The sequence below is a fragment of the Schistocerca americana genome, chromosome 11 (genome assembly GCF_021461395.2).
Source record: "Schistocerca americana isolate TAMUIC-IGC-003095 chromosome 11, iqSchAmer2.1, whole genome shotgun sequence".
Lineage (NCBI taxonomy): Eukaryota > Metazoa > Arthropoda > Insecta > Orthoptera > Acrididae > Schistocerca > Schistocerca americana.
In genome coordinates, this window is record NC_060129.1 from 179,322,958 (window position 1) to 179,330,638 (window position 7,681).

At 40.0% G+C, this 7,681-nt stretch overlaps 1 protein-coding gene across 1 annotated transcript in view; it reads right to left on the reverse strand.

Moving 5' to 3' along the window:
* The window catches only part of LOC124554140 (chymotrypsinogen B-like), a 190,098-nt gene extending 184,187 nt beyond the window's left edge, over positions 1 to 5,911 (reverse strand). Inside the window, exon 1 of the mRNA XM_047128205.1 lies at positions 5,792 to 5,911. The gene's annotated coding sequence lies outside the window, so the exon portion shown is untranslated. The remainder of the gene's footprint in view (positions 1 to 5,791) is intronic.
* Positions 5,912 to 7,681: the final 1,770 nt, after the last annotated feature.

Consider the following 7,681-nt stretch of genomic DNA (forward strand, 5'->3'; position numbering starts at 1 on the left):
CTGGTTTTACGTAAGAAGGAAACATCTTACGGTTTTTACTCAGATAGGTTGATTTTCAAAGGCGCTGAATGCCTCTCTAGTTGCTCTTCTTACAATCATTTTCGCTCCGTTCTGCTTTTCTTGTCACCTGGGTTTTGACTTTTCTTAGATCTGTGATGAAGCTCACTTTGTTTACGTAACGGTTTTAAAAAATGGCTATTAAATTGCGGCGGGTCTTTCCCATCTCGTAAGACCTTGCTCGGAACATTCTTCTCTAAGACGTACTGAAAGATGCTTCTCAATCTTCTTCATTTGTTCTCGACATCTTCGTATTTATCACCGAATATGTGGTGTGGACTACTCAGATGCTTTGCCATTTGTACCCTGTCATCCTTGCTAACCGTAAATATTTTCCTACATTTCTTAAGATTAATTGTGAAACCCATAGTGACTGTTGCTATCACAGACTCATGGTCATTGATACCTTTCTCTACATTAATTGATTACGTAAGTTCGAGAGTACAAGTTTATATGCTAACTAGCACCGCAGATGAGGAGGAGATTGAAGAAATGTGTTATGAGATAAAATCAGTTATTCAGATTATTAAAGGGAGATGAAAACTTAATAGTCATGGGGTACTGGAATTCCATATTAGGAAAAGGAAGAGAAGGAAAAGTCATAGGTGAACATGGACTGAGGAATGAAAGAGGGAGCTGCCTTGTAGAATTTTGCACAGAGCATAATTCAATCATAGCTAACAATTGGTTTAAGAATCACGAGAAAAGCTTGTATGTGTGGAAGAGACCTGGAGACACCGGAAAGTTTCGGACTGATTATATAATGATTAGACAGACATTTAGAAACCAGATTTTAAATTGTAAGACATTTACAAGGGCAGATGTAGAAGGCTGTAATTTAAGGAGAAGGGACCTAGATAAACTGAAAAAACAAGAGGTTGTGGAGAGCAGCATTAGGGAACGACTGACAAGAACGGCGGAAAGGAATACTATAGAAGAAGAGTGGGTAGCTTTGAGAGATGAAATAGTGAAGGTAGCAGAGAATCAAGTATGTAAAAAATTGAGGGCTAGTAGAAATTCTTGGGTAACAAAAGAGATACTGAATTTAATCGATGAAAGGAAAAAACATAAAAATGCAGTAAATGAAGCAGGCAAAAAGGAATACAAACGTCTCAAAAATGAGATTGACAGGAAGGGCAGAATGGCTAAGCAGGGATGGCTAGAGGACAAATGTAAGGATGTAGAGGCATATATCAGTGGAAAATTAAAAAGACCTGAATGAAAGTCAAGAGCGCAGATGGAAAACCAGTCCTAAGCAAAGAATGGAAAGCAGAAAGGTGGAAGGAGTATATAGAGGGTCTATACAAGGGAGATGCACTTGAGGACAATATTATGGAAATGGAAGAGGACGTAGATGAAGACGGCGAGAGAGGTATGATACTGCATGAAGAATTTGACGAAGTGCTAAAAGGCCCCAGTAATAGCTAATACTCCGTTAGACCTACTAATCACCCTTGGGAGAGCCAGCCATGACAAAACTCTTTCATCTAGTGCGAAAGATGTATGAGACAGGCGAAATACCCTCAGACTTCAAGAACAATATAACAATACCAATTCCAAAGAAATCAGGTCCTGACAGGTGTGAAATTACCGAACTTTCAGTGTAATATGTCATGGTTGGAAAATACTAACACGAATCCTCTACAGAAGAATGGAAACACTGGAAGAAGTCAACCTCAGGGTAAATCAGTTTGGATTCCAAAGAAATGTAAGAACACGCAAGGCAATACTGACCCTACGAAATCTCATAGAAGATAGGTTAAGGAAAGGACAGTCTATATCCATACCATTTGTAGACTTGGAGAAAGCCTTTGACAATGTTGGCTAGAATACACTATCTCAAATTTTAAAGAAAGAAGGGGTAAAGTACAGGGAGGAAAAAGGTATTTACAATTTGCATGGAAACCAGATGGCAGATATTAGAGTCGAGGGGCACAAAAGGGGAGCATTGGTTGAGAATGGAGTGAGACAGGATTGTATCCTGTCTCTGATGTTATTCAGCCTATGTATTGATCAACCAGTAAACGAAACCAAAGAAAAATTTGGAGCAGGAATTAGAGCCCAGGGAGAAAAAATTAATACTCTGAGGTTTGCCGACGACATTGTAACCCTGTCAGAGACATAAAAGGATTTGGAAGAGCAATTGAACGGAATGAGCAGTGTCTCGAAAGGAGGATGTAAGATGAACATCAACAAAATCAAAAAGAAGGTAATGGAATGTAGTCGAATCAAATCAGGTGGTGTTGAGGGAATTGTATTAAGAAATGACTCACTTAAAGTATTAGATGAGTTTTGCTATAACGATGGTCGAGGTAGGGAGGATATAAAATGTAGACCGGTGATGGCAAGAAAAGCGTTTCTGAAGAAGAGAAATTTGATAAGATCATGTATAGATTTAAGTGTCAGGACGTCATTTCTGAAAATATTTGCATGAAGTGTAGCCACTTCTGGAAACGAAACATGGACGATAAATAGTTTAGAAAAGACGAGAGTAGAAGCTTTTGAAATATAGTGCTACAGAAGAATACTGAAGATTTGATGGGTAGATCACATAACTAATGAGGAGGTACTGAGTAGAATTGGGGAGACGAGAAGCTTGTGACACAACCTAATTAGAAAAAGGGACCAGGTAGTAGGACACATTGTGAGGCATCAAAGGATAACCAATTTAGTACTGGAGGGAACTGTTTCTCTTTTCCTGATGAAGGCTATGACCGAAAGCTTTGTTTAAGTGTCTTTTGATTGTGCCTGTCTGCAACTTCACGTTTCTTCTTTACGGTAAGTAGCAATTGCCTATATTTTGACTGTGAGACGTGTCATCAAATGAATTCACTGTTACAAAACTGATAGCAACCCAACAGGAATGGAAAGATCTAAGTTGAGCAAGACAAAGAAAGACAGAAGGAAAGCAATTTATATCAGATAGACAACAGTGGTCAGCGACATACTGAAAAGAGTGAATACCTTTAAATGGCAGTGAGTTGGTCATGTCACTCTAAGAGAAGTTGGCAAATGATCAAATGCAAAAATAAAAACCGAAGGAAAGACCACTGCACATATGGGATAGTGATGTAAGAAAGACAGTTGGGCTGAATTGGCAACAAGAAGCTCAAGCTACGCAGAAATGGAAGAACTGCAGGAATTTGTATGTTGCACACAGGCTCAGAGAGGCCAATCACCAAGTGATCAAACTGCCTGCTAATGATGATGATGATATGTGAAAGACACAATTTTACAATTTTAAACGTGAATCAAAACGTTCCTATCTTGCTGAGGCCCGCTTACAGAGTTCATTATTCCAAGTTCTATCATACTTTTATTTGTACTTGAAGTTGTGCATTTATTTATGTTTGTCATTTCGTTACTTTACAAAAAAACATTAACTTTGAATGAGAAATCCAAGTCTAAGTTGCCTGTAAGATGTACAGATATGCACTTGACAAACCAGTTTAAATTACAGTTAAGGAAATATAGAGTAAAAATCAAAATTTTTATTGAAAGAAACTAAATTAATTTATGGCAGGCAAATCGTCTTAATGTATCTGGTTATAACTGAGAATGTTTGTCAGTTTAAGAGATAATAAATGTTTTAAGAATTTCTTTTGGTCGCAAAATAAAGGAATAAAATATTAGTCTGCCAAAATTAGAAAGACACATAATTTTAATTTTCAAGTCTCTTAGATATTTATATGTAACTTGAATAATGTTGAAAGTCAAGAAAAAAGAAAAAAGAAGAAATTCAATTGAACATATTTTCAGGAACGACGGTGATAGACAAAAACTTAAGAGAGTTTCTTCTGAGAATTCGATGATATGAGTTATTATTTTACTTCTCATCGCATTTATTTGATCGTCTGCAATACAATTTGATTATGTATGTATGCCAGTTTGATAGCGGAGCTGAACGAGAATTACTTTTGGTCCATTAGCCACAGAACTCTGTTGTATCACAGACATGCGTGTGTGTGTGTGTGTGTGTGTTTGTTACAAATTATATACAGTTTAGACCACTCACATCTTTCACAAAATCCTGGTTGGTTCCTTGTGTCGGACCGCCCTCCATGTGCAAAGCTACATCTAAATGTTGTCCCACAAAGTCTACTTTCAGCATTCTAATCCTGATATCTGTTATGATGGACCCTTGCATTAATTTACAGTATACTATACACTTATGTGTCCCATGACAAGCATAGCAAATATTACACTACTGGCCATTAAAATTGCAACACCAAGAAGAAATGTAGATGATAAACGGGTATTCATTGGACAAATATATTATACTGGAACTGACATGTGATTACATTTTCACCCAATTTGGGTGCATAAATCCTGAGAAATCAGTACCCAGAACAACCACCTCTGACTGTAATAACGGCCTTGATACGCCTGGGCATTGAGTCAAACAGAGCTTGGATGGCGTCTACAGGTACAGCTGCCCATGCAGCTTCAACACTATACCACAGTTCATCGAGAGTAGTGACTGGCGTATTGTCACGAGCCAGTTGCTCGGCCAGCATTGACCAGACGTTTTCAGTTGGTGAGAGATCTGAAGAATTTGCTGGTCAGGGTAGCAGTCGAACATTTTCTGTATCCAGAAAGACCCGTACAGGACCTACAACACGCGGTCATGCATTATCCTGCTGAAATGTAGGGTTTCACAGGGATCGAATGAAGGGTAGAGCCACGGGTCATAACACATCTATACACTGTTCAAAGTGCCGTCAATGCGAACAAGAGGTGACTGAGACGTGTAACCAATGGCACCCCATACCATCACGCCGGGTGATACGCAAATATGGCGATGACGAATACACGCTTTCAATGTGCGTTCACCGCGATGTCGCCAAACACGGATGCGACCATCATGATGCTGTAAACAGAACCTGGATTCATCCAAAAAAATGACGTTTTGCCATTCATGCACCCAGGTTCGTCGCTGAGTACACCATCGCAGGCGCTCCTGTCTGTGAAGCAGCGTCAAGGGTAACCGCAGCCATGGTCTCCGAGCTGATAGTCCGTGTTGCAAAAAACGTCGTCGAACTGTTCGTGCTGATGGTTGTCGTCTTGCAAACGTCCCCATCTGTTGACTCGGGGATCGAGATGTGGCTGCACGATCCGTTACAGCCGTGCGGATAAAATGCCTGTTATCTCGACTGCTAGTGATACGAGGCCGTCGGGATCCAGCACGGCGTTCCGTATTACCCTCCGGAACCCACCGATTCCATATTCTGCTAACAGTCATTGGATCTCGACCAATGCGAGCAGCAATGTCGCGATACGATAACTGCAATCGCGATAGGCTACAATCCGACCTTTATCAAAGTCGCATCTCTTCTCCTTACACGAGGCATCACAACAACGCTTCACTAGGCAACGCTGGTCAACTGCTGTTTGTGTATGAGAAATCGGTTGGAAACTTTCCTCATGTCAGCACCGGCGCCAACCTTGTGTGAATGCTCTGAAAAGCTATTCATTTGCATATCACAGCATCTTCATCCTGTCGGTTAAATTTCGCGTCTGTAGAACGTCATTTTCGTGGTGTAGCAATTTTAATGGCTAGTACTGTAAGATACCAAAATTACAGCTGAAAACTCCGTTAACAACAGCTTTTTAAACTATAACACATGACATAACACGCTCAAATGACTACACAGCAGCAGCACCCAAACATATTCATCACCGAACAAAGCTATGTTACGTTTTCAGCACCCTCCGAGCGGCTGAGTCTACTCACTTGACGGTGCAGTAGGCGGCGGTGAGGACTGCTGTTTGGGTGATGAGCGACCCGCCGCATACACTGTTACTATCGCTGACAATGAGGGCCTGGTATGGGAACTGGCCGACACCTGCCAGGTGGCCATCGAGGATGCGAAATTGTATGCTTTCAGCATCTCGGGGATATCGGGGTCGGGGGCACCCTGAAACAAGACGTGATGTCTGCTCTGAAGTCTCTGCTGTTTTCATCACTCCGAGGTGTGCAGCAAACACTCTATCAACGTCTAACCGAGCACTTCAGACGGAAGCCTACAACTGATTTGAAAATTTAAAAGAAAAGAAGGGAGAGAGAGAGGAAGGAAGATTGGGTTTAGCGTCCCGTCCCGTCGATATTCAGGTCATCAGAGACGGAGCACAACTCGGGTTGTGTGAAGGATAGGGAAGGAAATCGGCTGTGACCTTTGAAAGGAACCTCCCCGGCATTGCCTCGAGTGATTTAAGGAAACCACAGAAAACGTAATTCTGGATGACTGAAAGCGAGTTTGAACTGTCGTCCTCCCGAATGCGTCTTTGTTTAGTCGACCTTTCACGTAGCAGATGTTGGTTACGATGTAAGACAACAGACGCTTTTGGTTACAACTGGAAATTTCCTACACTGTGTTTAGCTTATTACGCCATTTACTCTGCTTATATTTACTCAATCAGCCCTTATAGTACGATTCCAGTCTTCGCTTTACGTTTCATTTTTATAAACTGTGTCTAACGTTATTCGTATTTATTATAAGATAACATCACCTGCTCCTGGCAGTCACATAACAGATTTCGTGTTTGACCACTACCAAGAACTATCTCAACAACAATGACAAGTAATAAGCACTGTTCTACATATATATGTTACCGTGAATGACCGAAATTGGAGAATGTCGACTTTCACCTGTGAATGTCAGCAGATACCAAATACGTCGGTGAAAGATCGAATATTTCATTACATTTTTTTGCATTCGGACCCTCTCTGGTGTGTGTCGACAATCACAAATATGCTCTGGTGGAGGTCCAAAACAGAAGAGTCAAAAAACAAGCGACTGGCTCTCTCCCGCCAAATCCTTTGTTCTGCTCGGAATCAATCAGTTTTGTCAGTCTTATGCAAGCTTTGATAACGCGATCAACGTTTTCTTAATTTTTTTTCCGATACCCCAATTTATACTAAATGAATACTGCACTAAATCGTGATCTTTTTCATGAAAAGTTAAATGCATTAATATCGGGTAAACGAGAAGACAATTGTTTTTATTTTTCTCAAGAAAAGTATTCTAAAATACTTTCTGAAATGGTTTCGGCTAAAATTAAATGAAACATACCTTTGGATTTCAGACGATTAAAACGTTTTGATGTTTTAAAAATTAATGATGAAGAGAAGTTAATTGTACCATTAAAACCAGGGGAAACGAACATACAGTATTATGTTACCAATGAAGAATTGTACAGTATACTATATGAAACTCACATCAGAATAGGCCACCGAGGAAGAACACATATGCTTAAAGAGTTGCAAGTTAAATACAAAAATATTACATATGAAGTTGCATGTTGTGTTTAAATTTATGCAAACAGTGTCAAATGAAACACAGTGCACCTAAAAAAGGTACTGTTGTGAAGCCAGTGGTTAGTTCTGAATTAAACTCAAGATGTCAAGTTGATCTGATAGATCTGCAGTCAAACAGAGACGGCGATTATAAGTTCATAATGGTGTATCAAGATTATTTAACTACGTTTGTCCAGCTACGACCTTTGAAACCTAAAAGAGCTGAAGAAGTAGCGCATCACGTTCTTTCAATATTTCTAACATTCGGTGCACCAGCAATATTGCAGTCAGATAATGGTAGAGAATTTAGTAATCAAGTCATATCCG